Source organism: Poecilia latipinna, unplaced genomic scaffold (assembly GCF_001443285.1).
Source record: "Poecilia latipinna isolate Pla-1442-1.1 unplaced genomic scaffold, P_latipinna-1.0 Scaffold289, whole genome shotgun sequence".
Taxonomy (NCBI): Eukaryota; Metazoa; Chordata; class Actinopteri; order Cyprinodontiformes; family Poeciliidae; genus Poecilia; species Poecilia latipinna.
Genome location: NW_015112905.1, coordinates 194,945 through 214,031, shown reverse-complemented (window position 1 = coordinate 214,031; position 19,087 = coordinate 194,945). Strand labels below are relative to the sequence as shown.

The following is a 19,087-nucleotide window of genomic DNA, read 5'->3' as shown; positions in this document are numbered from 1 at the left end:
TTTTTCCACATAATGTAACCGGTAGTGTTTATGATAAAAAATAAATAAATAATAATTATGTGATCGGTATCGGTGATCGGTATCGGTGTATCGGCCATCATGGGTGATCGGTATCGGTATCGGGAGGAAAAAACCTGATCGGCACATCCCTAGTTTTTAGTGTTTACACATATTCAGGTCAAGCTTTTATCTTCATAGAGAGACATCTAAAAGAGAAAATCAAAGATTTTTTTTAATGCTTGTCATCTAATTTCTTTTAAGTAGTTTAGGAAATTTCCAATTCATAAGATCACTCATATATTTATAACATGTTTATGGCTCTATGTTTTGTCTTGTGCAAACAAGGCCCACAAATAGGGTCTGCCATAACATTTGAAATGAGGCTGGTTTGTTTGTTTTCAACATCTACAAATGATCTTTTAAACATGGCACAAGTAAAACTTATCTTAAGTCAATCCAGGAAACAACCCAAATGGGAAGACTTGGGAACTTTATCTTTAGTGCTGCTAATGAACAGAGTATGGGGGAAACCAACATGCTTTATTCCGTCAAATCTCTCTGGCGTAAACTGTTTGATATAAGATGTATGCCAAGACCCGTTGTGAATTGGTTCAGTACAGAGGGAGAAACTAGGAAGGAAGTGGCTGATGAAGCTTGTCTCAAACTCCCCTATTCAATGCAGAGTGCATTTTTTTGGGACTCAATAGGGGAATGAATGGCCAGCGTACAATAATCCATCTCTTAGACTTCCACCGGAAAGCTATCAACACGCATACTGTGCAATACAAGATTTCAAAATTTGCCTTTACATTATGTTTTTAGGAATTTTAATTTCGACTGTTGTTGCAGAACAATGTCTAATCTTAGTTTTTGCTGATTTAAGAATTACAGTTTCAGGTAATGTTCAGCAAACTTTATGTATTATGTTTATGATGATGGAATACAAAAGGCTTTTCCTGACAGACCTCCAAAACAACTGGTGGGGTTTTGATTTTACCATCTCAGGAATATTGCCAAGATAACTTCTGTTATCTTGCTCTGAACTATAAATGGTTATTCGTACATTCATTTATTCACGTCTGACTTTCTGAATTTCTCTTTCCACCTATCTTAGCAAAACTTTCGTGTATCGCTTACAGGTGGTTCCAAATGCTTGTGACTAAGTCCTCTAAACACACTCATCAGCCCTTAACCTTTCCAGCCTCAGTAGCTGCCCATTCACTCTGGAGTTCACTTTAAGATTTACACAGGAAAGTGCCAGCATGTGTCATTGATCCTTTAAATCCTCAGACCCCCAGAAGGTCTCTGAGGGCCAGTGAGCAAAGTCTCCAGGTTATGCTGCATAACAAAGACTGAGGAGACAGAGCATTTGCTGGAACTCTCTGCCACTGAGCCTTAGAACTTACTCAGTAATATCTTTCAAAAAGCTGCTTAAAATTCATCCTTTTAAACTGACCTTTAGGTAATGGTCCTGCATCTGGAGTTTCTTTTTCCTGCTTTTGGTGTTGTACTTCTGGCCTTACCAATAGTACACCTACTTCTCTTACCTTTTCAATTATTCATTCTTTGAATTTTGAGGATTTATTTTTATTGTTTTTATTTTTTCATTATGTTTTTAACATTTCATGTACACCTCCGCTTTATGTATTTTATACTATACTGGGAAGCACTTTGGGATTTTTTTTCCATCTGTGAAAAGAGATATAATTAATAAAACATACTTGCTTGCTTACTTTTTCACTCACTTACCATATTGACAGCCCAGGGAAACAGACATTAAAAGAATTACAAAAATAGAAATATATACCAACTTTAGAAACTAAAGTAAAACAAAATATTCATTAACATATATTTATTTATTATTTTAAAGCTTAATTATCTTTGCAACTCACACTAACCTGCATGTCAACTATCTACTATTTTTCCTCTAGGTGTGACTGCAGCAGCTTACACTTGAAAGAATGGTCTGCAATAATTTAAAAATGCAAGGTAGTGTTTCTTAAAGCCACACAACAGAACAGAGTTTTCTACTGTTAATCAGCCTGAGCCATCCTCTCTGATTCCACCTCTTCTACCCCAGAGAAAAGGTCCTGCTGATTAGAACAGGCCTCTCACTGAGTGCCATCCATCATCATCTAACCTCCTGCTCCTCCCTTCTGATTACTCTGTTTCTGTATCACACACACTCCCACATTAGCACATCCACAAGTAGCACAAACAGGCGTATGCACGCACACAATATCCGAGCAGTCCTTATTGATTGAATCAGAATTAATTGACTATGAGGTAATCATTGGCTGAAAACAAGGCTGTATGTCAGAGGAGTTGACATTTAGTCGACACGGTAGAGAAGGATGGAAGTGCGTGTGTGTATCTGAGGATACGTGTGCGTGTGTGTGTGTGTGAGGCCAGTGCCGATGGTGTGCGAAGCATTACACAGTCACTGTCGACTCCACTGTCGGAGAGAGGGTCTGAGTGAGGCCCGTTTGGTTGTAAAATCAAGCTGACAGCTTTGTTAACAAGTCCGAGCAGATGAGGGGGATTATTTTATTCCATGGCACGAGGATGGTGCTCAGCAGACACCCCTCACATAGCGATGGATTTGTCGGCTTCCAGTGATTTTTCATAAATTTGCCTGTTACAGAGGACGAGGCAGTCCTAACTGTCATCATTAGAATTGAAAGCTCTCTTTAAATAGAGGCTGAATCCGAGAGGATTACGTCTTCTTATAATAAAGCAACATATAGCTAAATTAAAAATATAATTAACTGTAATTTAGCTTAATAAGTTAGTTGTCATCATGAGTGGTAAATAAAATCCTTGGCGACAACTTGATTTTTTGTTTTTTGGCAAATCTTATCCTGGCCATGAAATTATTTTATGGTAGCAAACTGAACGCACAAGACATTTCTGAAGAATTTTGTATAAAAAAAAAAAAACATGCAAAAGAAAAAGGAAGCAGAACACAATTAAAAAATGCAAAGCAATGTTCAAATGTATTCTTGCTATTAAAAAAATTACTAGCACACAAAGCCTTATAATGAATAGTCTGGTGTGTTTCAATATATTACATCTAGTATTAATATTTTTAACACATCTAAAGAAAGATAAAAGTATCTTCTAACTTCTAAGTTAATTATTCTGATCAGAAATCGCAAAAAAAAAAAAAGGGAGTTTATATGGTTTTGCAACCATATAAGTTCAAATGTTAATACATCGGCTTACAGGTCAGAATAATCAATTATTAGTTTGATTTCTGCTTACAGTGGTGAATATTTAAGCCATTGCACTACTTCAAGATTTTTTCATTACTTTTTCTTTTATTGTTCCTTTCTGAGCTTCAAATTGTATGAACAAGGGACAAGGGGACTGTTTCTTTACTGTGCTGAATGTTAAGCAGTCTAAGACCCTTGAGTGCTTAACATTACAGACTAAAACTTATTTTTAATTCAACTTCTTTGCCCTTTTACATTTGTATTTTTGTATTTTTACTTATTTGCTTGTTTGTACAGTGAATTTCAATAACTCAGAAAAGCTAAGTTAATTTATTTCAGTAACTCAATTTAAAAAGTGAATTTGCTCTTCGTTCAGTGTCAAAAGTAAAACGAGAAACTTAGAAATAGTAAAAAACAACAGGTGCATAATTTCTAGTCCCGTTTATTGCTCCTCTAGCTAAAACAGCAGTAATAACATTTATCATAATTTTGTCATAATACTAAATAACTAATCATGGAATCTCGGGTCAAGAAGGACATTTTAAAAAAGTATTTTCAGTTATGCATCGGCAGAGATCTCTCTGCATCTGTGTTTGACATTTCTCTTCATAGCAGAACATGCTTGTATTATGTGTGGAGAATATGCTAACACAATGCTGTACCAAGCTAATCATGTTGCTGTCAATTATTCAGTGGTGTCTTAGGTTTGCAAGTTCACAGACACAGGAAAATTAGCCTTTTTACTTGGTGTGTCTTTAAGGCTTGCTTACAGGAACGACAGAAGATGTTATAGACATCAATATTTCATAGTTAATTATATAAGAAATGCCAGTGTCTTTAATATAAATGTGAGGGGTCTGTTTAACCAGCTAGTGTAGTGGTGGGAATTCAGAAGCTTTATGCTTTATTTTTTCTTGACACGTTGTGTGATAATGGTAAAGGATTTAATGGGTAAAGTAGAAATATGGATAGTTACGCTATGCCTTATGTCTTCCCAAAATGTGAATGTTTACATACATATGGAGAAGATAATTCATGCAGTCATTGCACTGGCAAATTTTCTGTCAATTTTGATCAAATCGTTTTGAGTCAGGATAAGTTGAGCTACCAAGGTTACATGAGCTTATTTTTTTATGAATATTGTTGCTTTCTTCAAAACAGAGAAGTGAAAATTGTCTTAGATTCATACTGAATCAGCATGTCAAAGGGTGTCGTATCAAAGTACCGATTTTATTCTGCCAGGTTAGAACAGCTGATTAGGGAATACATTCTTGGGTTTTTCTCTACTACAAATTATGTCTAGACCTTGAATTAGACTAGAACAGCATCTCCCAAAAAAACAATAGTACTTTGTTTTTCAAGCCTTTTTTGTTATTTGCCATGATGATTTGTACATAACTGCCTTGATCAGCACCTGATGACATCATGATGGGGTGACTTCTCTGAGCTATCCAATGCTGATTCAGAATCTGTTTGTTATACTAAGGAGCACAAAGAACTGAGAAAAGGTCCATTTAAATTCTTACTGTGTGACCAGCCTGGTTAATATTGGGTTTTAATGTTTCCATGTTATTTTGGTTTTTTAAATAATCTAATCTTGAAGTCCCAGTAAGTTTAGTTTTTTTTTTTTTGCCATCATGCACCTGTGGTGCAAAAACAAACAAACAAAGAAAAAACAACTAAATTTGTCCAATAAGATTACTTTTTACTCTCTCTGGTTATAATTCCAGATGCAGAACAGACTCAGATATTCTGATATTCTGAAGGCAGTTCCAGTGGCATACCATTGAATGTATTGATGGTGACCTTCCTGCCTGTTCAGCAGATCTTTGTTCAGCTATTTCCCATTGACAGTGTCTGAGTAGTGGGGATCTGCGTCTGCTGAGGTCCAGATTCTCAGAGAAAGTTGAGACAACAGTCTGAATTTGGACCAAAGTAAGGGCATATGAAATGTAATATTTTGATAAATTAGATTTCAGCTAATGATTCATTTTTAGGCAGTGTTGATATATTTATTTTGTTCACTTTTTGTTTTGGGTGTCTAATTAATCATTTAAATACAGAATATGAGAGGAATTAATTCTTGATTCCATTAGCAAATAGTTCCTATGCAAGTTAAAAAAAAATTCCATAATTTTTTTTCTTAAAATGTGTAAACATCATTAGTTTTTCTAAAGTATATAGTTAGGTTTTAAACAATAAAACCTATATAGTTAGGTTTTAAACAATAAAACCTAACTATATACTATGTACTATGGCCTTACATCACACTGATTAACATATTTTGATGACTGATGCATTTTCTTTCATGTGACTCATAAGGGTTGTAAAGACATAAACCCAGTGTAGACTAGAGTTAACTGTACATTGCATCTGCAGCCACATTTAGATTTGAAATTTGTCAAAGTCTGTCATTTTCTGCAGTTTTAATACAGTAACCTCCTCACACCCCAAATCCAACATGACCCCCAGGGGTAAATGTGAATATTTATAGGAGGGTAATGCTAGTTTAGTCTCGCTTTTGGGACTAATCACCTAATGAGGGCATTAGGGTACTGTTAGGGTCACGCTGACTTGTGTTTGACTGTGTCTTGCAAGTATATGGTGCAGGTGGTGTCCCTTGACAAAGAGGGACCCCAGGGAGGAGCAGAGGAGGAGACTCAAAGCCCCTTGGCTTGCCTAGCTTGGACGGTGATGGATACCTTGCCCCAGGGAGAATGGCGACGAGAGCACTTAACCGTAAACAGACAAAGACAAACATAAATGCTTCTCAGACAGAGAAAAGATCCAAGCCCCAGACACAGAACAGATATAGCACAAAGCGAGGTGGAAATGAGATGTTTAGCTTGATGATGCATGACATCTGTAATGCATTCTAATTCTCCCCACCGGAGCACTCGTCTTTAAGAATGATTGATGATGTTGTTTCATTGTCTCAGTAAACACAAGTTAATAAATGAAGGCTGTGTCTAATCACCCACAAAATGCAGTTTTGTTCAAAAAAATTGAAATCATCATGTGGAACCTAACTTGTTTCTTATTTTGCCATTTTTTTTGTCTGTGTGAAATGTATGGAGGTGTTTGTTTCTATAGTCTCCTTTAATAAATAGGACTTTTGTGTTTTTACCAGGTAGTTGACCAGTAAAACGTCTTTAACTTTTCATTAAATGGAGCAGAGTAGTGATTTCAATTTCATCACACCATGCTATGCGCATCCCATTATTACACATGAGAGGAGCAAAACTCTGCCATAATAATTTAACTTTAATACAATTGTGTTGCTTTTAACTTAGCAAGTTAATCACCCATGGAACCAGCTTGGCAGCTTATTTGGGCTGATGGTGGTAATGTAGCTCAACATATTTTCTATATAATGGACATCCACTGGTCAAATATGTGAATGCATCTCAAATCAGGCACATTGCGGTGCTGCAGACATTTAGATAAAATAGTCCATAGAAAGTACAATATGCATTTGTTTATTTACAGATCTTCATTAGTCTCTACCATAGTAGAGACTATTCTTCCTCGGATCCATACCATTACAATTCAATAATACCTTTTAAAGACATCAAATGATGTTTTTATTTTTGTTTATACCTTTCTAAGGAAAGGTAAAGACAATGAAAAGAAGTGAGGTGTAGGTTATCTGTCTTGCACATATTTCTCTTAAAACTTGTCATTTTTCCCTTTTTTTCTGTGAACACAACAGGTGAAACTGAATGCAGAAAAGGATATTGAGTGATCTGATATAAAATCGCACAGAACATAACGTAATTCACATTTCATTATGTTAAAGTTTTTGTAAACTGAAATAAAAACTTAAAAATACGAAGATATTTTGAAACAAATTTGCTTATATTGTAGTGGACTAATATTACATATTATACTGATTTGGTGTTACTTGGTGGGACAGATGCCTCCCTCTTTTTCTTGTCACCCAACTGTATCTGTAGAAATAAAGATCTTACTATGCCCAGTATGTTTTTCATAAAGGGATCACTGAAGGTCATCCTCTTTTCCATGATTACACCTTGAGATCCTGTCCATTTTCATCACAAACAGGATCAGTAATCCTGTTTGTGTGATCCTGTTCCAACATGCAATGGGAACAAGCTTGAGTTGGTGCTGAGGATGTGCCGTAATGAACATCATGTTCTCAAAAAGACAGTAAAAAATGACTGTGAGAAAATAGCTGAAAAAGGCACAGTTTATTAGGTTTGGGACTGCGTTTATGGGATTTCATTTCATCATTCATCCAGAGAACCTTTTGTTAGGTCAGAGACTGATGTATAAGAAAGCCTAGTTTTGTACTCTCCACTGTAAGTTTTCCCAAAGGTGTTCCATTGAAGGCTTCAGTATTTTATGCTTTCTCCTACATATGTTGTTTTTTAGTTACTTAAGTGTCCAGATGGCTTGAAGCCAGAAATCTGTGCCTTCCAGAAAAGTTTTTCAATATCAAACTTGCTCAGTCATGTCTTTATGGACTTTGATTTATGCAATGGTGTACTTGGATGTTTGAACAATGGTCACTTCAAAATCATTACCTTCATCATCCTTAAGCCAACTTGTAACTAATTTGACATTACGGTTTTGAGGTCATTGTTAATTTGAAAGAGCCATCTCCACAGGATTATGTTTTGAGATATTTCCTCATTATTTTCACATAATTTTCTTTCCACATGATTACATTTATTTCGGTGCCACTCTCATATTTCACAGTTGTCACAGTGTTCTAATGCATACTGGGTTCCCCTTTTTCTCCAAATGTAATATTAGTCATTATAACCAAACCCTCAGTTTTAGTTTCACCAGAACACATTTCTCCAAAATGTAAGGTTAGGTTCCCAGAGGAAATTTGCAGCAGTACACAGTTCTCATTCTGATATGTTCCTGGCTTTCTTTCTTTCTTTTTTTTTGGATTATGTCACAGAAGGAAGTAGTTTGTTTGAAATGAGCCTTAATACATAATTCTACGAGATTTCTGAAGCAATTTTTTATCTTAGTTTAAAAATAATTACACATTGTTTTTCTCTCCTTATTCTGCCAATTTGCAAATGTAAATAATTATGATAAACCTTTCTGTTTTGTCTGTCTTTATGTGAGCCAGTCAGGAAAAAAGTGTTTATCATTGTATACACTGGATGCAAATATCTTATACAACACAACAGAAACAAATTGGTGCTTTTCTGTGTGCATTGTATTAAGTACTACCTAACCTCTTAGTGTTTGAAATAAATTGCATCTATAAATTTGAATCAATATTTAACGAGAATAGCCAGTTTGTGAAAATGTTAAAACATACTTATTGAAGTAAGTATATTTTTAACATTAAAAAGTATGAACTTTCTCAGTTAAACTAAACTAAAATTGAACTGCTCATTACCGTTTGTCCAGGGTAATAAGCCCTCTCAGAGCTGTGCCATGAGTACTTTTATGCAGTAACTCCTAATGTTTTCAGAAAAGGAAAGAAAACAGCCATTCCAAGTGATTACAGAAAAAAGAACAGCTAGTTGACGTAATGTAGAAAACTGGCATAGTTGGGGGGGAAAAAGAATATCTTGCCAGTCACTGGGACATTCTGTGCTACAAGGTTTACAAACTAACAAATTAAAGGAATCGAGAATGACAATGTGACTACATATGCTTGCCTTTAGTGTCAGTTTCTTGGCCCAGAGCCCAAAATGAAGAAACCAAGGCAAATGTATGACATGAAAGTTCAGGTTTCATAGAACAGTAGGTAGCTTATTAAACTCCCTTTGATCCCGCTGTCTTTGATATCTGCACTCTCATAAAGAATTCACTTTCAGTAGTAAATATATGTAGTTCAGAGAGACATCATGACACACACGCACACACCCCTTATACCCTTACAGTCTCTTTAAATTATACAAAACAACCTAGCAAACTATGCAGGTCAAAAGATTTGGAGGAAAGAAGTGATCTGATTTAGTTCTCGACTTAGTTACATTTGAGATATGGGAGATTTTCACTCAGGAAGGCAACTTAAGTTTTAAGAAAAGTTCATATTTCACTTTGAGGATTTTGTTCTATACTTACTGACTTGCAAATATTACAGTTTTACAATTTGCAGTTCTAAAAATACCTATAAATTCCTTTGTCTTTTTTTTGTAGCAATATGTTGCACTGTTTTACAAATGCACAAGTTTATGATTCATCACACACAAATCGGATATTAAGGTGATAGAAACTTGGCATGTGCACTTCAGCAATCAGTGTTGTGGGTCTGTGAAAATGAGCTAACAAATGTGGTTGTGTTTAGCTGGCCTGAAAACCTTGTGCCTGTGACCCCGTACCCGAGTTGCCATGGCGTCTCTCTGTTTGTAATTATCCCAGTTTTGTGGGGGGAAATAATGAGCAGCATCTATCAGAGTCGTGCCATCCCATTGTGTCCTGTCCTGGGCTTTAGCATGACCTGGCAATGCCATCCCTGCTGAGCCCCCTTTGCCCAGGGTCTAGACATGTTTGTTTGCTTTGCCCAAAGGATGACACAGTGCAGAGGAGACGGAAAGGTCATAGCCACCTCTGGCCTGACCTCTCACCCTTCCTTCTGCTTAATGCCAGGGCACTGGGACTGTGATGACTAAAAAAAAAACACACACACACACACACACACACACACACACACACTGTTTTAGATGTGCAAACGGAAGAAAAGAAACCTATTTACCCAATCCTGCAATCCTGTCTGTTTCTTGCATCGCTGCTTTTTTCAGCTCTTTGATGGATATAGGTGTTCTAGTTGACATTTGTTTTTTATGTCTTGAGAAGCAACAACAAAGAGATAAATCTACTTGATGTCTAAGTGAAAGTTTACTTAATTGGAGCTGTTATGTGTTGTGTTAGTGGAGCTAGAAAGACTCAGCCTCTGCGTCCTCATTAAAAAAGTACAAGCCCACTTTTGAACAGTAAATGAAGAATTGATTAGAAAATCCTCGCCTGTTGTGATATCCACTTCTCTCATTGTTCTCTGCTGGCTCAATACTGCTGGGGTTTTTTCACTGCGCCTTCCAATTACCTTGTGCAGATCAAGAAAGGTGCCAGATTAACTAGAGAAACATTGCTAACACAAAGAGAATTCCTAACTTAACAAGATGTCATTTCTCATTGATAAACCCTGTCAGATTTCCAGTGACTTCCCTTTCTGAATAATTAGGAGGTTCAGATTTGAACGCATACACAGAAACTTCATATATCATTAGAAACAGCGTGCAATGCCCTGTTTAATATTTTAAAAATGTCTTCTTTTCAGTTCAGCCCATGAATATTTCTAATGGCTTCCTTCAACATCTTTTTTTTAGGTCTTATTGAAGAGATAGTAAGTAGAGAAAGTTATTGAATGAGCAAATTTGATATAACATAAAAACCCTAAAAACATATAAAATTGGTTTCTATGTAGCTGCTTATAATCTTGGTGCTTTGAGTAAATTAATTTCTATTAAAAAGCATACCACTGAATTGTGGTCTGCTTTTTGGTACTTTTTAAACATAATTTTCTTGCATGGAGCTTGTTTGGTTTTTATGTCATATTAGTGTCACGTCATCTCTTGGTGTTCACTGAGAATCTGTTTGTTTTAGCCCTCAACTTAGCTCTCATTGATCAAAGTGGTGCACAGATGTCCAGTTGTTTTATACACAAAATTCGGGACTATGTAAGTTTTGTATGAAATGTTTTCCAATCCTATGCCAGCTTTCAGGTCATGTATACAAGTTTTTCGAATTGTGGTTCGTCAGAGGAAATCAATATCGCAAGAAGCATCAGTTTTCTGGGTTGAAAAGATTTTATTTTTTTAAGCTGGCGATGAGTGACTGTTCAGTTGATTTCTTTTCCCAAGGCATGTCACTGTGGAATGGTGCCAAAATTGGGAACCACAAAGATGAAAACCTGGCTCTCCAAAGCCATAACAAATGGACGTTGGTCTGCCTTGGATCAGCTGAGGGAACTTTTCTGTGGATGTGATATCATTTTGGACTGTGGAGTTCTGCAGAATATTGCACTGGACAGTTGGTTTTAATTTGGAGCCCTGAAGTGTGGTGAATTGGTAAGGGTCTGGAGACTGTCAAACAGAGGCAGAACCTCATTTAGTGCTGTAAAAGTCAAGTAGGTCACTTTTGCTTTGTGGTGTCCAACATTTCTGATTTTGTTTGTGCCTTTTCTTGAGTAATTAATCATCATTCATTAATCATTGTTATAAATTTAGTGGGCAAGAATAGGAATATTTCAAATAAGTAGTGGCATGGGGTGTAAACTGGGATTGTTTCAAGTTCCCCTATTCTATGGATGAAAGTTGAAATTTATCCTTTAAGATTAATTCTTACTGTATTGGGCAGAGATGGATTTTCTGGTAATTAATATCTGACCCTTTTAAAGAATGTATGTTTATTTGCATAAAATCACAGTTTTATCAAAGTTTGCCTTTTATGTTGTCTGCAACCTTCTGTTTGGAGGCATTTTTGAAATTTCTTAAATGATTGCTGTGATTAGTTGAAGAAGACTGCATTATTCGACTCAGGTGTGTTGAATCAGAGACGCATCTAAAAGTTCAGGGCTTATATTTGCTTGTTAAATTTGATGATTGCATGTCACAAAATGTAATATTTATTGCTGTTTCATAATTAGTTACTGGATTATATTTGTATGGAGTAAAGCAATTTGAACAGCCTTGTTGCTGAAATGTGTTATACAAGTAGACTTGAGTCGACAATCAAAATTGAAACTCTAATTGTCTTGACCAATTAGTAACAGTAAAGTGGCTTTTAGAAACTAACAAGCATTGAATGTGTTTGGTTTTGCAATCAAATCAAATGCAATGTAGAAGATGGTGTTCATCACATTGGAAAAAGTTTGGGGTGGTTAGGCCATCTGGCATACTGGGCATTGCCTGTTGGGCTGACACACAGCTATGAACCAGCCCAACGTTGTCATAATTCATAAATAATTTTTGTTGACCATGATGGCCCTTCTTTTTTTTTTTGTTTGTTTGTTTTGTTTTTGGAGAAAAGTGGGCACATCTGACAAAATCTCTCAGCTCTCCTCAGTCCTTTGACCAGAGTTATATTTTGTCATTAGAGCTGAACAGAGCTGGACAGAAGATTGTCTTTGGACGAACCGCAGAAGTGCAGAGAAACTGAGAGGAAAAAAGGCTAAAAAGCCTGCAAGTAGGTACAGATTGGGGATTCCACATACTACACTGACCAATTATTAATTTCTTGCAAAATAATTGACTAACATGTCTCTGACTGTTGTGATGAGTATTTTTGATTTTTATTTTAACTGTAAGGCTGCACTTCGAAGCATTAATATAGATTTTTTTTTGTTCAAATACATTGGAATCTCATTGAGATCAGAGCTCCTCAAAGTTTGTTTGTTGTGCAGTTGAAAGCAATTGTTTACACTTCTGAAGGACAATTTCTATAAATGTGCAAAAATATTTTCATTCTCCACAACAAATAGGTTTTGAGTTCAGGATTTTTTTTCTTTAAGTCCTAAAGGTTGCAGGACTGCATTGGATTTGAATGTCCTTGTGCTATTGCTTATTACAAAACACAAATGCAAGTATTTTGTTTTTCGCTTGTTTTAGTGACTGAAAGTCTTTGAATTTCTTTCCCTCAAGAGTTTGAAGGCTGGGATTGGCTTTTACACACAGTTTAATAAATAACTAAGTTCATTTTTCCACCTTTATGAGATTTTTGTTAAATGAAGCCCTATTAGAAACATCCTTTATTGTCTCTCAAACAAAAAATTCAAGTAAAGTTTCTTAATTAGTTGAATTCTTTTGAATTGTAGAAATCTTGTGAATAACCATTTAGTCCTTAAGAAATGTAGTCACATTAGGAGGATCAGTAGCCATCATCTCCTTCACTGAATTGTGATTTCTTACCGTCTGTAAAACGGTTGCCTTTTCTCAAATAATATACATCAGCAAAGAAAACAATAAAGAGACATCCACCCCCAATACATCCCACTCTCTCTTTCTGAGATTGATTGTGTTATTATGACACTCCAGGGAAAGTCCGTTTAAACCTCCTTTTTTGCCCTTATTCCTCATTTGGAAGCATCTCATGAACAATTTACCCTGTGCTTGCTAATGGTATTTCACAAGGCGCTATGGGATATCTTTTATACATCAATAAGGGCAATTATCAGCTTAACTGGGAAAGCAGTGTCGCCAGCTCAGCCATGCCTTTCTCCCCTGTGCTCTACGCCAGTGTACTCTCCTGACATGCCTTGGTGAAATGTAACCACCCTGTCTGAATTAAATGCTGCATTTGCTTCAAGAACAAGTCATTAAAAACTGTCATGAAACCTTTAGATGAACGTTGTAAATAATAGAAAATTGAGCCTATTTTATATTTTTCATACTCAGTATATTAGTCTTGCAAAAACAGATATTTAATTTAAAAGACGTGACTCCTGAAGTTGTTCACTTTGTATAGGTCTGTTAATCTGAAAGTCAGTTTGTAGTTATATAAATTCAATAAAAGAGGGCACTACCATCGTAGTTGTTGTGCCCATTGTCTTTACTTGAGCTGTATCTACAAAGAAGTTGACCTCCAATTTGTAGAATAATAGCTTTTCTTCTAGAAACCCTCTCTTTTGAGTCTTACAACTCAATGATGAAAAAATAGATATGAAAAAAGTTTTGTTCATTTTACCCAGAAAAGCACAATCTTAATTTGAAAGAGTGCCCACTGGCCTCTTACACCGATGCGTTCATATCCCTGACACCATCTCTCTCAGAGCCAACCGAGCCTCTTCTCTTTTTTTTGTTCTTTAGTCTCTTTATTCATTGCCCAGCTGTCCTGAACTGGTGAAGCACCAGCTGGCTGAACAAACCTAGGATGGTATAGTAGCTGTAGACCTCAGTTGCCCACAGAAGCACACATGCTTTTGTACATGGCTCCTAATGCAGCTTCGAACCCGTAGTTATGAACAAGAGGGTCAGACCAGAGCTTATATTTATAACCACACCACCATGACCGCCGCCGCACCATTGCAGTAATCACCACAGTGCATTGAGACTGAGTGGAGCAGACACTTGGCTTACTTCAGATGGGCACCGGCCAGCTTGGCACCACAGCCCAGCGGCTCTGAAATGAAATCATAGATGAGCTTTGCCCTGTCAGCTCAGAACTGGCAACCCCGTTACTCAGAGGAGACGAGAAAAAGGAACATGATAATGTTTCAGCTTAATAATTAGAAAAGGTCGGTTTTCATTTGTTTTCTCTTGTGCTTTGTATGGTGACTTGTGAGTGTGTGGTTTCAAATTGCACAAACTGATGTTCTCACTAAAAGTGATTGTCATAGATATACTTAGATTGTATGATTTTGTTTTTGACAGATAAATTGTACTTATAGTTTAAATCAGAATAATTAAACAGTGTAGTATTAATTAATAGGTTTTATGTTTATAGACTTATTCAATAAGTCTTAATATTTTTGAAAAGCATATTTCAGGAGGCTCAATTCACAGAAGTGAAATACACTAAGTAGACTAATTAAAAAAAATCTTTCCAACTTTTTCTTAAGACTGAAGATTTTATTCTTACGGCTAATAAAAACACATTTAAAAATTAAAACATGAAAATGTATGAGTAATACCTGTCTAAATGTTTCTACTTTCAAAACTTACTTTTAATCAAACAAGACTCTTCAGAACACATATTGTAATTTGTTAAACATGTAGTGAGCAAACAGTGATCGCTTCGTTTGTCAAATGTATTCAAGCATATTTTAAAACCCAGACTTAGTCAATAGAAATGGATACTCTATAAGTCCTTACATGACCACTTTAGATTTTTTTTTCCCTATCTATACTTATTTTCCTGCAGAGACTCATAGAGAGATGTGACTGTGGTGGTGTCTTATTATGGAGGTGTCACCACATAACTAGCCACCACAGTTTGACAATGCTACATTTCCCCTATGGTTATCGATCAAGAAGACACATCTTGCTAGGGCACACCAGCAAACACATCCTTTAAACTGTCTCTCTGCATGTTGAGGTCAGCTTCAGTGGTCTTGAGGTAAAGGAAAGTATACGCCACTGTGCCAGCCTAGACGTAGTCTGCATTGACATGGCCATTTGAGGTTTTAGGTTACATTTTTAATGGCTTTCTGTGGATGTCTTTCAGAAAAAAGGCAATTTGACAGTATAAGAAAAACCACAGAAAGGCAAACTGAGCTCTTGGGTTGGTCATGTCAGTCATATGGCTGGAGAGCACTAGCCATAAGCTCATTAGCACACCCCAGAGTTTGGAGAACACTGGATACTGGGTTTGGCTTGTGTGCATAAATAGTGACAAGATGATGGTTGTTTTCAGCTCAAGCTATACAAATGAGAAATATTCAGACAGTGAAAAATGGCTCGATTTTTTTCAAGGTATTTAAATAGAGGTAACAATAATAATGTCATTTCATAATTGTGTAGTTCAGCAATTTTTATCGTCAAAATGGGGATTATAACACTGCGTATATGTCATCCATATGTCTTCCACAGTTGACTTTTAATGTTTAATGTTATCTGCAGTTATATGGGATAATGATGGCCATGACTAATTGCAAAAGTCAAAACAAACCTGTTTGTAATACATGGATCATTAAATTACTATTTCAAATTTCAGATCATATTTAAACAGAATTATCCCATGTTAATAGTTAAACACTGAGGCAGGATTATCTGTGGAGATCCTGTGCAAGCTGTGAATAAGCAATATGGCAGGACAATGGAAAACCAAACAAATACAGACCAATTCAAATAAAACAAACCAATAACTTCAAGCAAAACGGAAGCCTTTAAAACACTAACCTGTGTCTTATGTTACCCAATAAAATAAATTTGATGACGATGCCTAGGGCAGCCTAGATAGATATGTGTGTGAGTGTTTTGATATCATCAAAATGGACAAACATGGCCATGCCATCATCAACATGCACACACGTTCAGTGTGCTCAGCCAGCACTTCTACCAGCTCTCGAGAGAAAAGTTACACTCATGTCCTGGAATCTATTGAGAAGAAGTTAATCTGCCCATATATGCCTGTCATGCCCTGGTGGAAGTTCTCCATATGGAATTTCAAGCACTGAGTGAAACTCTGGAGTTAAGCCATAAAAAACTAATTTCGCTTGCTGCCAAGAACCAAATGTAATATAAAGAAGAACCGGTCCACAAACAGAACCCGATGCTACTCCACATGTAACCTTCACAATAGGTATACTGATATTTGAAGACTCTTTAGTATCTTACATTAAGGATACAGTCATACAGATGTGTCACTGGTGTTTGCCCATGACAATGCACCAGTTTGATGCTGTGCCTATGCCTGTGCTGTAAACAACCGTCTGCCACTGCTAAGAGAGATGAGCCTAGCTGAACAAGGCAGGTGTTAATGTTAATTCAATATTTGGAAGCTGACCAACAAGGACTAAACAGCTTCAACTTCCTCCACTCCCATCCTAAAACTATAAGCAGACTACAATTCTAAAGCATCACAGAAAATTGACATCATTGTTCACAAATTCTCCTTCTGTTTGCTGTTTGGCCCGATAGAAATTCTACTGGAGCAAATCCAAAGTCAACGGGAGAAAGCCCAGACTGTGCTGTAAGCAAGAATTGAATCGAGTGGAGTAGCACAGAAAGCCAATGGCCAGGCTAACACTGAGAGGCTAGAATGTGAATTGTACTGCTCTTGCCTACTCCCCTACCCACCCACAAACCCACTTCTCCCATCAGACAGGTGCGCGTGTGCATGCCCTGACCTTGGGTGCAATGCAGAGCTTGTCTTTATGAGGCCTTGAGACATGGCATTTGTGGCATTTAACCCCCTCATCACTTCGTGACCCCCCACTCGCCCCCTCCCTCTGCTTTATACTGTCATTCTCTTTTCACCCTCCTTCCTTACTGCCCCTCTTTTCTATTCCATTCTTGCTGCATATTCATCTTCTTCCACCTACCTTGCTTCCTTGTTAAATCTCTTTCTGTCACTGACTTCAGCCCTTTAACCTGGCAAGTAAACAACAGTGGTCCTGGTATATGTGTGTGTGTTTGTTTGTTTGCAATACCTTGTGAGGACCATTTTCCTGACACATACTAAGTTGTGGGGACCCACTGCTCCTTGTGGGGACTGAAGCCTGATCCCCACAAGGGGAAATGCTGTTTTTGGGTCAAGGGCTAGATTTAGGACTAAGGTGTGCATTGAGTTTTGGATAGAGTTAGGGTTAGGATAAGGGTATGGCTTAGGCTGTAGAAATGAAGGGAAGCCAATGGAAAGTCCCCACAAAGATGGCCACATAAACATGTGTGTGTGTGTGTGTGTGTGTGTGTGTGTGTGTGTGTGTGTGTGTGTGTGTGTGTGTGTGTGTACACTAGAAGTAACCAGACAGCAGAATTTACACCTTCCTCTCATGCAGTTAGGAGCCTGAAGAAGGGTAGAGAGATCTTGACAAGGTCAGTAAGCTTTGTAGCTCATAATTACCAAGGCAGGGTCTACAGTATATGTCAAAGCTGGTAGACCATGCAGGGTTCAATACACAAAATGAGCCTGTGTGCTAAAAGTGGATAAAATGTGTCTATCTATAGTGGGATTCATGGTTTTAGAAGTGCACTGTAATAAACACATTTTGTGACACATTATTATTAATAAATATTCATATTTATTTGGTTCAGTTCATATGTTGCTTAATCATTTTACAAATCACCAGATGATTTAGCAGCCATGTTCATTGATCACACAAGGTAAAACAAAACATGAATTCATTAATCGAACAAGAGATTAGCAAACGATTTAATCACCAACTCAAGCATTCATTTGATAGAATTTTGATTGTAATTTAAGCAGAAAAAAACGAATAACGAATTGTGTTACCTTACAGCACATTAAGAGAGTTATAGAGTAAAAATATAGTTGTGGTCTGAATATGCTGATGTCTTGTTGTTGTCAATAGTGTTTATTCAGTTCTACTCTCGTGTAATGATTGCACCAAAAGGCTATCTGTATATCTTACACACTTGAGGTAGAAGATATTCATTTTACTTAAATGCTCTTTAATCATTCAGAATTTTTGGGACTTAAAATCGAAGTTTCACCCCCCTTTTTTAACAAGTTCAAAAGAACTATAGTAGGCTGAAGTGAACTGATTAAAGCAGTGGCATTTTCTCTTTAAATAAAACTGTTGATCTGATGAAAAATACATTTCAGGAAATTCCACATGATCGTTGTCTTGTTACAGACAACATATTTCAGTGAGAATGTTCTTTGTCTTTGTTTCTGTAAGAGATTTTGCACATGTAAATTTTACTTTCTTCTCTGAATCGTTCTTTGTTTTTGTTTTTTTTTTGTTTTTTTTTTAGTATTCTCGCAGGCTTTTTGCTCACATTTGCAGTACACAACCAAAGCGACGGAGATCATTGACTAAAGCTCAAGTTTCCTGTGTACAGTGCCTTATTTTGCAAAGCCATCTTCAGCCATCCTTTTGACTGTGTAATGTACATTCGGAGTTGAATTACCTCATATGTGTAATACAAAAAGTAAAATTATGTTAAATGCATGTTTAATGAAGAAGTGTCTTTATTGAAAACAGTTAATGTCTTCATAGTACCGTTGCTGCTGGCAGTGAGTACTCAGTGAGTACTCCATCTGATTGTTGCATCAATGGTTGCTGTCCTTTGTGGATTCAAAGAGCTCACCTGATTATTAGGTGGATTTAAGATACACAAAGTCACTGGGGGCCTCATTACCTTCATGAATGTGTATCCCATTGTTCTGCTTTTTTCAGTTTAATTTTTTCTTCTTCTAATGCAACGAGACGAAGAATGGGTGAGAGAAGCTTTCAAGACAATCCTGGAGGAGGG

General features: G+C 36.7%; 1 long non-coding RNA gene across 1 annotated transcript in view; it reads left to right on the top strand.

Annotated features, from left to right (window-relative positions):
• LOC106948456 (uncharacterized) overlaps nucleotides 1–18,779 on the top strand; it is a 31,134-nt gene extending 12,355 nt beyond the window's left edge. The window contains exon 2 of the long non-coding RNA XR_001425174.1: nucleotides 18,598–18,779. This is a non-coding gene — a long non-coding RNA (uncharacterized LOC106948456). The remainder of the gene's footprint in view (nucleotides 1–18,597) is intronic.
• Nucleotides 18,780–19,087: the final 308 nt, after the last annotated feature.